The 16,579-nt window shown below is 39.1% G+C and overlaps 1 long non-coding RNA gene across 1 annotated transcript; it reads left to right on the top strand.

Annotated features, from left to right (window-relative positions):
* The first annotated feature begins 13,762 nt into the window (after positions 1 to 13,762).
* LOC141553535 (uncharacterized) lies at positions 13,763 to 16,301 on the top strand. Its single transcript, XR_012485503.1, has 2 exons — positions 13,763 to 14,348; positions 16,113 to 16,301. It is a non-coding gene; the product is annotated as an uncharacterized LOC141553535 (long non-coding RNA).
* The last annotated feature ends 278 nt before the right edge of the window (positions 16,302 to 16,579 follow it).

Below are 16,579 nucleotides of genomic sequence, written 5' to 3'. Positions count from 1 at the left end.
TTTTCCGGGGAGCTACTCCATTCAGAGATCTCCTTGGACTCTTCCATGGCTGTCACCCAGGGACTACTTGCTCCCTATAGCAAGGCCACCTGCCTTCTTGTGCCAGATTCTAAGGGTAGCTTGGACAAGGACCAGTTCACCTTGGACCTATGCCAGATGTCAAAAACAGTCTAGAAAGAGAGGAAAGGGGATTGGACAATGGTCCTTGTGCCAGATCTCTAGGATTCTCATACTGTTCTCCGTGTTACAGTCAGAATCTCCCCCTGCCCCCACCCAAGACTGCCCCGTGACCCCTTTGGCAATCAAACCCCATGTAGCCAGTCTCCTGTGCAGTCTGGATTACTAAAAAGCTCTGAAACAGCAGGCACCTGATCAGATTAAAGAATGAGTTGGATTTCCAAACTGTAGCTCAAACCTAAGAGAGTTTGTGAGTCCTCAAGGCACAGAGGCTCTGGAGGACAGTCTGTGAGAGAAGATCTCTCTCTTCTTTAAGAGAGGAGAAAACTCACTACAAAGGACTTTATAAGCAGGGAATTTTAAAGTTCAGTTAATTACCTTTTGTGATAATAGCTGACATTTATGTAGCACTTGAAAGTTTGCAAAGTGCTTTTTTACATATATTATCTCATTTGAATCCTACAAGATTCCTGTCTTCATTTTATAGATGAAGAAAGGTTAAATGACTTTGCTCATGGTTACACAGCAAATAAATGTTAGAGATGGGATTTGAACCTACATATTCACAACTATAAATCCAGCATTCTAGTCACTATTTCTTGCTGCCTAACTTTACCTAATCTCTTTCTACTATGTAGTTATACCCCTGCTGAAACCAATACCTTGTGAGTTGTGAAAGGAGCTCTCTAATAAATCAATGAAAGCCCCACCTTTGAGTGAATCCTATTCTAGCCCTCTAAATTATAATTTGTAATCATTAACTGTTTTTCTTGTTTCCTCTGGCTATCTGACTCTATCTTCCTATGTCAGATTTGATATTCAAATTTATAAAAATATATGATAATTTTCCATGCCTGCCTCTGGGTTCTTCACAGGAGCGTGTCAGAAATATCATTTATATAGGATCCTTCCTTTATTAAGAACCTACTGTGAAAAAGCACAATTCTAGGCAATAGGGAAAGAAATAAAATGAAAATGTATGTTTTGGCACAGTTCCTCACCTTCTGGAATTTGTAATCTGATCATGAGATAAGATAAGCACAGATAACTATAATACCTACATGACAAGTATATTAAAGACCTGCTAAGAACTGGAGAAAGCTATTTGAATTTATTGATAAAATAGAATAGGTTATAACTTAGGGCTATAAAGGAACTTTAAAGATCATCAGGTTCAACTCCCTGATTTTACAGATGAATTGTTTGGCGTCTTTTTTGAAGAAGACCAATGACATAATGGGGTGATGTCTTGACTTTGAATGAATGGATTTAAGTGAGCCAGAGTTGCACAAAGTCATCAACTTCACTCTTGCTTTCAGAGTCACCAAAATCCAGTGGCAAGACAAAAGTCAAAGTGATTGTTGATGGTCTGGGATGCAGTGGATGACTTGGTACCTTTGATTCTGATCAAACTTTAGCTTCAGTCACCTTCATGAGCATTGAAACAAATTATTTTCATTCACCCATTCTGTCCAGAGTAAATCTTCACATGCTTGAGATCGCACCCCCTAAGTCACTGGGAGGTTTGAGGCTTGTCAGTTACCTGGTTTAGCCCATCCACCAAGATGTTTTACCTGGGGAAAATTGCTGCTTCTTAGAGCCACAGGTGAGAGTTGGGTCATAGGTGAATGGTCATTTTTCTTTTCGTTATACATCCAACTAAAGAAAAATGACCATTTTCTGAACATTTCTCCCAGGACAAAGTCTTCAAGAAAGAGAAACAAGTCAACCTTGCATGAGCTTATGTGCATGAACACCTCACATCTGAAGGTCATACAGCATCTAGGCCCAAGTCTCCTGATTCTTAGTCCTGAGCAGTGCTGTATTAGAAGAAATATACTTCATATATCTTTTCCCTCATCAGATAGACAATCTACCTCCTTGAGTTTTCTGCCATTGATTTTCATTTTTAAAAACCTCCTTCCCCACATGTGCAAAAATATTTGTGCAGACCTTTTTGTAGTGGCAAGGAACTGGAAACTGAGTGGATACCCAGCAGTTAGAGAATGGCTGACTAAATTGTGGTATATGAATGTTATGAGACATTATTGTTCTATAATAAATGATCAGCAGGATAATTTCAGAGAGGCCTGGAGAGAGTTATATGAACTGATGCTAAGTGAAATAAGTAGAATCAAGAGAACATTGTACACAGCAACAACAAGATTATATGATGATCATCTTTGATGGATGTGATTTTTTTCAACAATGTGGTGATTCGGGCCAATTCTTTTTTTTTTTTAAATTTTTATTTTATTTTATAATTATAACATTTTTTTGACAGTACATATGCATGGGTAATGTTTTACAACATTATCCCTTGCACTTACTTCTATTCAGATTTTTTTCCCTTCCTCCCCCAACTCCCTTCCCCAGATGGCAAGCAGTCTTATATATGTTAAATATATTACAGTATATTCTAGATACAATTTATGTGTGTAGAACCGAATTTTTTGTTGCACAGGAAGAATTGGATTCAGAAGGTAAAAATAACAGTTTACATTCATTTCCCAGTGTTCCTTTTCTGGATGTAGCTGGTTCTGTCCATCATTAATCAATTGGAATTGGATTAGCTCTTCTCTATGTTGAAGAAATCCACTTCCATCAGCATACATCCTCGTACAGTATCATTGTTGAAGTGTATAATGATCTTCTGGTTCTGCTCGTTTCACTCAGCATCAGTTGATGTAAGTCTCTCCAAGCCTCTCTGTATTTCTCCTGTTGGTCATTTCTTATAGAACAATAATATTCCATAACATTCATATACCATAGTTTACCCAACCATTCTCCAATTGATGGACATCCATTCATCTTCCAGCTTCTAGCCACTATGAAAAGGGCTGCCACAAACATTTTGGCACATACAGGACCCTTTCCCTTCTTTAGTAGTTCCTTGGGGTATAAGCCCAGTAATAGTATGGCTGGGTCAAAGGGTATGCACATTTTGATAACTTTTTGGGCATAATTCCAGATTGCTCTCCAGAATGGTTGGATTCTTTCACAACTCCACCAACAATGCATCAGTGTCCCAGTTTTCCCACGGCCCCTCCAACATTCATCGTTATTTGTTCCTGTCATCTTAGCCAATCTGACAGGTGTGTAATGATACCTCAGAGTTGTCTTAATTTGCATTTCTCTGATCAGTAGTGATTTGGAACACTCTTTCATATGAGTGGAAATAGTTTTAATTTCATCATCTGAAAATTGTCTGTTCATATCCTTTGACCATTTATCAATTGGAGAATGGCTTGATTTCTTATAAATTAAAGTCAATTCTCTGTATATTTTGGAGATGAGGCCTGCCTTTATCAGAACCTTTAACTGTAAAAATTTTTTCCCAATTTGTTACTTCCCTTCTAATCTTGTTTGCATTAGTTTTGTTTGTGCAGAAACTTTTTAATTTGGTGTAATCAAAATGTTCTATTTTGTGATCAATAATGGTCTCTAGTTCTCCCTTGGACACAAACTCCTTCCTCCTCCACAAGTCTGAGAGGTAAACCATCCCATGTTCCTCCAATTTATTTATGAGTTCGTTCTTTATGCCTAAATCTTGGACCCATTTTGATCTAATCTTAGTATGTAGTGTTAAATGTGGGTCCATGCCTAGTTTCTGCCATACTAATTTCCAGTTTTCCCAGCAGTTTTTGTCAAATAATGAATTCTTATCCCAAAATTTGGGATCTTTGGGTTTGTCAAAGATTAGATTGCTATTTTTATTCACTATCTTGCTCTGTGAACCTAACCTATGCCACTGATCAACTAGTCTATTTCTTAGCCAATACCAAATGGTTTTGGTGACTGTTGCTTTATAATATAGCTTTAAATCAGGTACACTTAGACCACCTTCCTCTGACTTTTTTTTCATTAGTTCCCTTGCAATTCTCGACCTTTTATTCTTCCATATGAATTTTGTTGTTATTTTTTCTAGGTCATTAAAATAGTTTCTTGGGAGTCTGATTGGTATAGCACTAAATAAATAGATTAGTTTGGGGAGTATTGTCATCTTTATTATATTCGCTCGGCCTATCCAAGAACACTGAATGTCTTTCCAATTATTTAAATCTGACTTTATTTTTGTGGCAAGTGTTTTGTAATTTTGCTCATATAATTCCTGACTCTCCTTTGGTAGATATATTCCCAAATATTTTATACTATCGACTATTATTTTGAATGGAATTTCTCTTTGTATCTCTTGCTGTTGGATTGTGTTGGTAATGCATAAAAATCCTGAGGATTTATGTGGATTTATTTTGTATCCTGCGACTTTGCTAAAATTCTGAATTATTTCTAATAGCTTTTTAGCAGAGTCTTTGGGGTTCTCTAAGTATACCATCATGTCATCTGCGAAAAGTGACAATTTGATTTCTTCATTTCCTACTCTAATTCCTTGGATCTCTTTCTCGGCTCTTATTGCCAAGGCTAGAGTTTCTAGTACTATATTGAATAGTAATGGTGATAGTGGGCAACCTTGTTTCACTCCTGATCTTACAGGGAAAGGTTCTAGTTTATCACCATTACATATGATGTTTACTGAAGGTTTTAAATATATGCTCCTTATTATTTTAAGGAATAGTCCATTTATTCCTATCCTCTCAAGCGTTTTTAGTAGGAATGGATGTTGGATTTTATCAAATGCCTTTTCTGCATCTATTGAGATGATCATATGGTTTTTATTAATTTGATTATTAATATGGTCAATTATACTAATAGTTTTCCTAATATTAAACCAGCCCTGCATTCCTGGTATAAATCCCACTTGGTCATAGTGTATTATCCTGGGGATGATTTTCTGAAGTCTATTTGCTAATATCTTATTTAAGATTTTAGCATCAATATTCATTAAGGAAATTGGTCTATAGTTTTCTTTCTCAGTTTTCGATCTACCTGGTTTAGGTATCAGTACCATGTCTGTGTCATAGAAGGAATTTGGTAGGACTCCTTCAATCCCTATTTTTTCAAATAGTTTACATAGCATTGGAGTTAGTTGTTCTTTAAATGTTTGGTAGAATTCACCTGTAAATCCATCTGGTCCTGGGGACTTTTTCTTAGGAAGTTGGTTAATAGCTTGGTCTATTTCTTTTTCTGAGATGGGACTATTTAGACTACTTACTTCTTCCTCTGTTAATCTGGGCAAGCTATATTTTTGAAGGTATTCTTCCATTTCATTTAAGTTATCGAATTTATCAGCATAAAGTTGAGCAAAGTAGCTCCTAACTATTGTTCTAATTTCCTCTTCATTAGTGGTGAGTTCACCCTTTTCATTTTCAAGACTATCAATTTGCTTTTTCTCTTTCCTTTTTTTAATCAGGTTTACTAAGGGTTTGTCTATTTTGTTGGTTTTTTCATACAACCAACTCTTAGTTTTATTAATTAATTCAATAGTTTTTTTACTTTCAATTTTATTAATCTCACCTTTTATTTTTTGAATTTCAAGTTTTGTGTTTGTATGGGGGTTTTTAATTTGTTCCTTTTCTAGCAATTTTAGTTGTAAGCCCAATTCGTTGGCCCTCTCTTTCTCTATTTTATGCAAGTAGGCCTGTAGAGATATAAAACTTCCCCTTATTACTGCTTTGGCTGTATCCCACACATTTTGGTATGATGTCTCATTATTGTCATTTTCTTGGATGAAGTTATTAATTATGTCTATGATTTGCTGTTTTACCCAATCATTCTTTAGTATAAGATTATTTAGTTTCCAATTATTTTTTGGTCTATTTTCCCCTGGCTTTTTATTAAATGTTATTTTGATTGCATTATGGTCTGAAAAGGATGCATTTACTATTTCTGCCTTACTGCATTTGATTTTGAGGTTTTTATGCCCTAGTATATGATCAATTTTTGTATAGGTTCCATGAACTGCTGAGAAGAAAGTATATTCCTTTCTGTCTCCATTTAGCTTTCGCCAAAGATCTATCATATCAAATTTTTCTAGTATTCTATTTACCTCTTTGACTTCTTTCTTATTTATTTTGTGGTTTGATTTATCTAATTCTGAGAGTGCAAGTTTGAGATCTCCCGCTATTATATTTCCTCTTGCAGCTCTCTTAATTTCTCTTTTAAGAATTTAGATGCTGCACCACTTGGTGCATACATGTTTAATATTGATACTGCTTCCCTATTGATGCTTCCCTTTAGCAGGATATAATGCCCTTCCTTATCTCTTTTAATTAGATCAATTTTTGTTTTTGCTTGATCTGAGATGAGGATGGCTACTCCTGCTTTTTTGGTTTTGCCTGAAGCATAATAGATTCTGCTCCACCCTTTTACTTTTAGTTTGAATGTCTCATCCTGTTTCAGGTATGTTTCCTGTAAACAACATATAGTAGGAAAAAAATTGGCCAATTCTAATAGAGTTGTCATAGACAGAGCCATCTGCATCCAGAAAAAGGATTATGGGGACTGAATATGGATCACAATATAGAATTTTCACTTTTTTGTTATTGTTTGTTTGCTTTTTTTCCACTTCTCATTTTTTTCCTCTTTTGAGCTGATTTTTCTTGTGCAGCAAGATAATTGTGGAAATATGTATAGAAGTGTACATAGTTGTACATATGGTACAAGTTTACCATATACTAGATTACTTGCTGACTAGAGAACGGGGATGGAGGAAGGGAGGGAGAAAAATTTGAAACACAAGGTTTTGTAAGAATGAATATTGAAAACTATTTTTAAAAATAAAAAAACTATTATTAAAGAAAAAAGGAAATATGCATCAAAAAACCCTCCATCATCAGTGGTTGTGGTTGAGATTTCTGTTGCAAAGTTTCTGTCACAAAGCTGATCAACTGGTAAAATCAATATCTCCTACCATGAAGGATTTATCTTAGAAATTCACAAAGAATACTTATCAAATATAGGACCTGTGGAACATGGGAATAGACGGATAAGCAGGGTACCTCTGGAATGAGTGACTCCTAAGAAACTTAGCTGTATTATCACAAATGAATAATGATTCATACCGATAGGCATTTTAGGCCTAGGAGATCAACAAGCTCCATTGCTCATTTCCATCCGTCTATATCAACATGTTTTAAGAAAAAAACAAAAAGGAAGCAAACAGTCTCAAATGCTTGAGTATTATTGTGGTCTCAGCATTTTATACAATATAGGGGTCTTTGAGAAAAGTCCAGAAACCTAAGTATGCTTAAACCTCTCTTTCCTTACCAGTTAGTTGCTGGATGGCTAACTGGAAGTATAAATATTTATTAAATCCCATTCATTACCCAGATACCAGAAGAGAAAGAGATGAAATTTAGGACATGAAAATTGGTACAAAATCACAGACTTGGAAGAGGCTTAGATAGTCCAATCCATTCCTGAACAAGCATCCACTCTCCAACATACAAGGGGTTATCCAGTCTTTGCTTGAAGAACTTTAATGCACTAAACCACTCTGCACTTACAGAATATATAATAATCTTGTCCATTGCTACCTCCTATTTAATGTATTGGCTGATAGGCAAAGTGGTACAGTAGATAGAGTATTAATTAGACTTGGAGTTTGAATTCTGTTTACAGACATTCATTGGTTGTGTGACTTTGGTCAAGTCATTTAACCTCTCTCAATCTTAGTTTCCTTATCTGTAAAATGAAGATCATAATATCACTTGCCTCCCAGAGTTGTGAGAATCAAATGAAAGAACATTTGCAAATCTTAAAGTAAGCCTAAAGCATCCTTGGGCTTCCCCTATTCCCTCATGTCTTCCCTCTCTACCATGTTTTGATGATTCTGCCTTCCACATGCTAACAAGAAACACTCACTGAATTTGCCTTAGCTTCCAATTCATGAGCTATTTGTCCTTTCCTCCAATTAACTCAGTTTGAAAATTATAAACACTTGGGTGTTAAATATTGAAAAATCATTTGGTGGATTGCAAATGATTTCTTAGAATTAGCTTTTTTTTTTTTTTTTTCCTGGCTCCATGATTTCCTTCACAATATTTCTTTTTTTTCTTTTTTCTGGGGTTAAGTGACTTGCCCAGGGTCACACAGCTAGGAAGTGCTAAGTGTCTGAGACCAGATTTGAACTCCGGTCTTCAGGGCTGGTGCTCTATCCACTGCACCACCTAGCTGCCCCTTCTTCACAATATTTCCAATGCACCTGACCCTCAATCTCCAGCAATTAGGATCTTCTCCCTTTGTCAAAGGTCTAGCTCAGATGCCACTTCTTTCCTGACCTCACTTGAGGAAGTTGAAGTGATCTCTCCTTTCTTAAACTCATGGCTCTTTTCCAGGATGTCTCTTTGTCCCTATAACATATTCCTCTGTGTCCTAGTAATTTGTGTAGAAATTGTTTCACCCCATTCATTCCCATTCCCAGGACAGGGAATATGATGTAGTTTATCTATCTCTAGCACTGAACATAAAATGTAAAGATTATTCAGTCTGTTTGAACCTCGGTGACCAAAATAACCAGAATCTTGTTTTAGGAACATGGCGATTAGAACTGGAAACGTCCTTGAGACTCAGAAGTTAGAAATTCAACATCTAGAAGGACCTTAAGAACTGGGAGGGGCTTCAAAGCATGGAATGTCAGTGTTGGGAATGACCTTGCCATTTTCTGGTGAACTCCTCCCCCCTCCCCAAACACACAAGAAGCAACATGTTTTATCTGTTAAAATGAGGGAATGGTCTAAATTACTTCCAAGAATTTTTCCTTCTCAAAGTTTGCAGGCCAGAAGTAGCAAAACTAGATTCAACCCTTTATGTTCTCCTTTCCCACTTCCTTCTCTTCTTGATCACTCAGTGGCTTACCTGATAACCTTTCAGTTCTCCACCATAAGCAGCCATTACTAGGCTTTGCCTGACAAGGGTGCTGAGTTTTGGGGGAACTTCTGTAGTTCAGTGAGATATTTGTTCTTTCCTCTAATTAACTCTGGAGGCTTCTGTAGCTTCCAGAATATTTTTTAGTGTTGTGCTCCCTCTGCTCCTCCATATCTCTAAGTTGTGATACGGGAGCCACCTGCCAGTGGCTGCTGGAAGTCTAACTCAGACCTGTAGAATGGATCTGTGAGTCATGTGAGAGGATGATGATGATACAAGGGAGAATGAGAGGCAGTTGTGTTCTCTGACCTCCAGAGAGCTAGTCCGGAGGGTGTATTTTGGCACCCCATAAGACAATAGTTCTCTCTTCCAGTTCACAAGCACACCCTCTGAGTTCTTTGCCTACTCATTCAGACACATACTCCTGAGTAGCTCCTCCCCACTAGTCCCTTAAAATTTCTGCTTGGTTACCTATTATATTCACTTCACAGACCACCCCAACAGACAAGAGAAGCCAGACCATGCTACCTGCAGCAGAAAGCCCTTAGCTTGAAAAAGCACAAACTGTTGAGTCCACTCTCTTCAGGCTCCTCCCCAGTCCTCCCCACTCCTTCCTCATCTGCTCCACATTCTACAGGAAACTTAGGAAGCATCTTTGAAGTATAGAAGAAATAAAGAAATGGAAGGAGTCGTATTTTTTAATGACAAAGAGACTCTTTGCTAAGATGCTGCAAAAAAATTGTTCCTCAAAATAGAGGTGGTGGAGTAGTTCTATTGACATTGCAGAAGACTGATAATCTTATTTTCCTAATCTATCTTTTAAAGAATATCCTGTTCCTTCTTAACCATGCTAAAAGGAAGACCCTCTCCTGGAAGGATGTTCAGCTGACTCATATGATCCAGAGTTTGTGGGACAGACTGGGCTGAGCTCCAGGGAGTTCAGAAACATTCATCGTCCAAGTTTTCTGACCTTTCCCACTCATCAGAGTTTCCTACCCCCTCCATCTTTAGCCTCTTTCCCTATCACTTCTTCCTTGGGCCTGGCTTTAATCTCCCTTTCCTGAGTGATTTTGTTCAAAATTTAAATAAATGTGTTACTTGAAAAATGGCCTCAAGTAATTGTTGTTTAGGGGGTAGAAAAACAGTGAGGGCTGAGACTAGATAGAAGCCAAAAATCTAGAGCCTTGGATGTCCTCCTCTATTACAGACACAAAAGGACTTAGAGAGTGGTCATGTTGTTTATCTTCCTGCCTTTAAACAGAGTTTCTTAACCTAGGATCCGTGAACTTAAAAAATGATAACTATTTCAATATAATTGTTTTTCTTTGTAAACCCATGTATTTCATTTTATACACTTAAACAAAGTTCTTCTGAGAAAAAGCCTATTGGTTTCATCATTCTGTTCAAAGGGTCAATGACACAAGAAAAAGTTAAGAACCTCCGCTTCAGAAAAATGCATCTAAGTTTTCCAAAATAGACAGAAAGATTTCTAAGATTTAGCTTGGAACTAGTGCCACTAATTCATGTCTTGAAAGTGGGTCAACCGTGTACTTAGCTGCTGGATCACAGAGCCCTGTAAATAAATAGTCACAATTCTCTGCAACATTAGAGAGGTTTAGTTAGCAGACTACCCCTGTGCCAGTGGCTATTTTCACCTTCAGATATTAGCCAAAGAAAAGGTCTCAAGTTTTTCAAATGGCATCCTATTAGCTCATTTAATAACATCCTTATTTTCAAGGGTAAGAGGAAAGGGAGGTTCAGAACGGTACCTCTTAGACTCTACCAAAGTGGATTACATGAAATGTCTTTCAGATCAAAATCATGTTTCTCTTGTAATTCTAGGAAGGGGAGGAAGAACTTAGATCTTAACTAGGTTCCAAATTAGAACCAGCCATTTTATTTTCATCTGTTGCCCAACCCCCGACAACAAATCTCTCCTTCTCTTGTGGACTTTCACACTGGAGCTCTGCCAAATATGTGAGGAAGAATTCGGCTCCCATTGTTACTTTAAATATCCCGTGTAGCTAAGACCACACCATCTAGGAATGTTTAAATATGGGAATTTTTCTTGAGGCCCTTGGATGTCTATATAAATAATTTGTCAGATGTCTTCTCAATCCCAGCTTGCATTTCAGTGACAGGCTCCCACCCCTGAAATGTTAATAAACCAGCATTGTAAATAAGTGTAAAACTGTTACTGATCTAATCCTTTCCAAAGGGATGTGACATTTGTTAGTATGCATATTTCATTTAAACTTCCTTCTGTCCTCCTGGCATAAATCATTAAGGGGATTAGGAGATTGGCTATTTCCAAGATTATCATACACTTTTCCCCAAAATTAAGACTCTGTGATCAAGTTTCAAGTTGACTAATCTATATGTTTTCATCCCTATTTTAAGGGAGAGAGACTTGAAAAGTCCTGCTTCTCCCCACTTTCCAACACCCCCCCAACTTCAATACTTCAACATGAGTAAAAGAGAAAGCCATCAGCAACACGTGAAACAAATCATTTTGTTGAGAAGAGGTTGCCTTCTCTCTTCTGGCTCTCTAACTCTTCCCTAAAACCCATCAGCCCAGCCACACACCCCCAACACACACTCTTAATCAGAAGATCTGGTTATGAACAAACAGGTCTGCAGGCTCCAGGCTTGGGGCTGGATGGATTCAGCAGTGGGTCTCCAACAGATCACAAGAAGATATGCCAGAGGGGGCAGGATTCCAAGTGAGCTGGCAAGAGGGTCTGTTGGGTTTAGGGCTTCAGGGTATTATTGTTTCTTACAGAACTTTAATTTCATTCCATCTATTCTGAGGAAGTGAAAACCACTCCAGAATAATCCTTCTGCCCTTCCCTTTTCCCCTTCTCCCCCTCCCCTAACTTTTTAAGGCCAAAAATAACCTCCCTTCTTTTCTTCACCATTGAATTTTTTTCTTTTAAAGCCCAACTCATCTGCCACCTTCCTCTGTGAAGTTTTTCTGTATTTTCCCACATAGTACCAGCCTCTCTTCCCCCTTGGACTTTATTATAACCATATAATGCACTTAACTGATGCACTGAGCGTTGGAAGGACTCAGTCTTTTCTCTAACATATATGGGCTCTGCTACTTCAGGCGAGTCATTTAACTTCTCAGGATGATCTGAAAACTCCCCAGGACCAACATTTGCCAGATATATTGGTAACTGCTTCATTGAGCCGCTTATAGTGTTGAAATTTACATAGAAATGAGAGAATATGGAAGGTACCCCAGAAGTCATCCTCATTTTATAGGTGAGGAAACTGGGTCTGCCCCCTCCCCCAGTTTATGTGAATTGACCAAAGTCATAGAGAAAGGCAGAATTTGAACCTAGGTCTTTTAACTCCATAACTATTTTGTTTTCTACTGCACCATTCCATCAGGTGGTATTGTGCATTATAGTTATTTTCAATTGTGTCATCCCCAACTAGACTCTTAAAACCTAAGAGGACGGGACATGTAGATTATCTATAGCTTTCTATTCAGAATTAGATTGCTGCTTTGAACACAGAGGAGTAAATGATAAATGTTGTTGGTGTTTTACAATATTCGGATCTGCATTTGGAGCTTCTTGTGCCACAAGAAAGAGCTACCTTGACCCTGACTTTTAGACACCCTCCTCCCAGCCCTTATGTTAGGCCAGCCTCAGCAGATGAAGGTTTGGAGATGATCTGGTGATTATATTAAAAGCACTTGAAGGGGAAAAAAGGAGACAGCTGGGATATTTCCTTTCTGTCTGCTCCCATAGTGGCCAAGGCTATAAATCTGGGTTTGGCAGGATGATGTCTTCTTCCGGGGGCTTGGGTGAAATTTTCATGTAAAAGTCACCTTTGTTGGCTGGCAAATCAGCAAAGCCTCCGGAGGCTCAAGAGTTTTTTTTTTTTTTTTTTAATGGTCCCTTTGCCAAGCACATATCCAAGAGGAGTTTGTGTCTATACTTATAACTGTGGTCTGAGAGGCAGAGCCTTAATCCATAATTCTGGTCCAAGGCAAACATTAAAAAATTTGCACCCAAGGGAAACCAGCACAAAAGGCTCCATCAAGTCAACATTTTAGGACAAATTAATGGGGGTAGAAAATAGGAGAGAGACCTGAGACTTTGGAAGAGAAGAAGGGACAGGAGAGAGCCTCCCTGCCTGGGGAGGGGAGCAGAGCACAGCTGGGCAAAGGGTAGCAAGCCCGAGGGATGTCCAGAAGGAGGTGGGGGGTAGGGACAGGAAGGAAGTACCATCTGGTAACAGTTTTTATTTTTGATAACCAGGTTCTAAGCTCAGTTGTTTCTATCTGCTAAAGTATAAATATTGTCAGTGCTGGATACATTTTGTGCCAAAGGCCTGCCCCTCTCCCTAGTTATAGCTCTAATCAAACTGATGACCCCTATTTTATAGAAGGGGGAGGTGGGGGTATGAGTTATAGAACCTGAGCAGGGTCTCTTTTTCCCTCCCCTTAAAACATGCTTCTGTTCTCACTTGGGGGATACTCTCATTGAAAGTCAACGAGAAATTCGAGGGCTTTGCCTTGAGATTGGGAATTGTTCATAATTCACTGCTGACCTGACTTTGTTCTCCTGTCCCACTCAATCTGCCTCCATTCCCAGCCTCCCTAGACCCACAGGGGCAGGGCAGGTAGAGCCTGGAACAGGAAATGTCAAAATAACTCATAACTGGGTTATATCTATTCACAGGAGTAACATTTTCCAGAGCCCCGATTCTTCTCTGCTCTCCCCCCACCCCTGCCCCTGTCCCAACCGTTCATCTTCTCAACTCCAGCCTTCTATAAGTCATCTTTAATCGCCTAGGAGACAGCCTCAGGTGTGTGTAGGATGGGTGAACCCCAGGTTCAAAACAAGGGGCATCCCCGTCTCCGAGGTGGGCCTCCGTCTCGGCGCTGCGCTGGCTCCCGGGCCCCACATCCAAAGCCCTCTCCGGAGACAGACAGACAAATGGTGCAGATAATGATCACCGGCCTTAGCATTTTGTTTTCCTTCCTAACGATAGCAACCTCCGGTATGACACGCTGATTCACCTCGACTCTTCCTCTGACAGCTGGAAAATTTTACACATCTTAGCCAAAGGACCTGGAGGACAAGTCCTCCCCCTACCCCAGCCCCCTCCTCACCGCCGGGAGCCTGCCGAGCTGCCATCCGGTGCAAAGCCAAGGGAGGCTTCCTTTCTTCGGAGGGGGCAAGGGGGGCAGGAAGACCAAGAGGGAGGTCAAGGCAAAGTGCCTCCCCTTGACCAAGCTGTAAAGTTGAGTTTAAACTCTCTCCAGGTCAAAGCTACCAAAACAGTATCAGAAGGTGTGAAAACAAAGTTAGGAGTTCACGAGTTTGATGCTTCTTCCTGAAACCCAAGAGAATAAAAAGCCTCAGAAGATGAGGCCAGAAACTATGCAGGTCAGGGAAAGAACTTTTCAACCCTTATACCGCAGTTTCCTGAGCGAAGAAGGGAGGCGGGGAGGAGGAGAAAGAAGCAGAGGGACAGGAAAACCTGAATTAATTAGGAAAGCCTGGACGGATCTATATTTATTCCTTCCTTTCCCCCCCTTGTCTTCATTTTCTTCCTTCCTTCCTTTTTTCTTTTCCCTTCATTTCCTTCCTGCCTCTCTCCCCGTCTTCCTTCCTTACCTTTCCTTTCCCTCCCTTCCTTTCTGTTACCTTTCTTTTTCTTACTACCCAAACATCCTTCAAAGGAGTTTACAGTTAAAAAGGACCTTAAACTTCAGGTCAAACCATCTCATTTTAAGTGAGGAAAACAGGCTCATAAAGAAATAATTTGCCCAGTCACACAGCTAGTAAAAAAGACTTTATCTCTTTCCTTCCTTCCATCCAACTTCCCTTCCTTCCTTCCCATCCCCTTTCCCTGCTCTTTCCCCCCCCCCCCATATTTATTGAATTTCTAGGAGGCCAGCCCTAGGGGGTAGAAAAAGCATGCTCCTGAAGCTAAGGAACAATACTCGCTCTCCAGGAACTTGCACTGCCCCTTCTAACTCTAGGATTAAAAGCTAAGTTTACATTCTGGTTGAAAAGACAAGACATCCACATAAGAAATATAAATAATAATAGGGCACTATGTGAGGAACTTGCAGGAGCTGACTTACTAGGCTGAGAAGAGACATCCCCTGAAAGGCTATTCTATCAAGAACTATAGAAACAAAGGTAGAGGCAAGAACGAGCTCGCTCTCTATAAAGGACAGTGAGGAAACTTGTTGTCATGTAGAGGGGGAAATAAGGCTGAAAACAGGACCAGCGATGGGGGGGGAATGAAATATTGACAAAATCTGTCTTGGGGACTCCAGACCCTCCAATTAAAAAAAAAAAAAAAAGTTCTGATGAAAAAGACTGCTAAAAATTAATTTAAACTAAACTGCAAACAGTAGCTGTGGTTAATATGTCACCTATTTCCAAAGGTAGTTTTCATTTTAACATGCAAAAAATGCCCAGGAGAACACACACACACACACACACACACACACACACACACACACACACACACAAATCCACATTGATTTTATGCAACAGTGCAGAGGAAGATGTTTTGGGGTTTTTGCTGGTCTGTTGGTGGTGGTGGTGATTAGTAGAGAGGAACTCCCTAGCTCTAGAAACTAGACTCAGACAGAAGATACCCTATTTTTGAAACTATTCCTTGGTGGAAAAGGAAGTCTTTTCTACTTACTTGGTAAGGCATCTTTCCTTAAAATATCATAAATTGATGAAAGATTTGTCTTTTTCAGTCCTCCCTTCTATATTTGTCATTTTTCTATCATTTCTTTCTTTTTTAAGAAGTTTTTGCAATCTTCTACTTTCTTTTTATTGACTTTCATTGCAATAGCAAAAATTTATCAGTTTGTTAATAAACATTTGATAGGCACTTCCTATGGACAAAGAATGCACTGCTGTGTAAAAGGGACACCAAGTGAAACACAACAGAATCCCACAAGGAGACTATATTCTAATTTTGAGCAAGGATAGGCTGACTAGACAAAAGTGGTATAATGAGTAGGAAGCACACTGGGCAGGAGTTAGGAGTTCTAACCTGTATGATCCTGGATAAGCCATTTCGACTATCCCAGCTACAGGATTCTCTTACTACTACTCTTTCCAGGCTAACCTTTCAATCCCTTTGAGTTGTTTGTTGTTGTTGTTTTGCTTTGTTTTTAGCACAAAAGCATCAGGAGCAACCAAATCGTGGAACTTGGGAAGCCACTATTTGAGGGAAGGAGAGAAAAAGAAGGTTCTCCAGACTCAACTGCCCTGCAAGGAGATTAATCTTGAATTTTACACAGCTGCTAACTTCATGCTAAGCCAACCAATAGCCTTGTCCTTAATAAAAATACTTGTTGAATAGAATCGTTGATAACATGGACAGATCCCCAAACTACTCATGTTTTTCTCACTGCCTTCTGCCTACATTTGGTTGAACAATCGTTATAAAAAGAAGGAAACACACATTTATGTGCCTACTATGTGCCAGGAACTGCACTCTAAGCACTATACAAATACCTTACTTGATCATCTCAACTACCCTGTGTGTGTGTTGGGGCGGGGGGAAGGGGAAGAATCTATTTTTATTCCCATTTTACAAGAAAAGAAACTGAGGCAGACTGAAGTTAAATAATTTACCCAGG

The sequence above is a fragment of the Sminthopsis crassicaudata genome, chromosome 2 (assembly GCF_048593235.1).
Source record: "Sminthopsis crassicaudata isolate SCR6 chromosome 2, ASM4859323v1, whole genome shotgun sequence".
In the NCBI taxonomy this organism is placed as follows: domain Eukaryota; kingdom Metazoa; phylum Chordata; class Mammalia; order Dasyuromorphia; family Dasyuridae; genus Sminthopsis; species Sminthopsis crassicaudata.
This window is presented reverse-complemented; position numbering and strand designations above follow the sequence as displayed.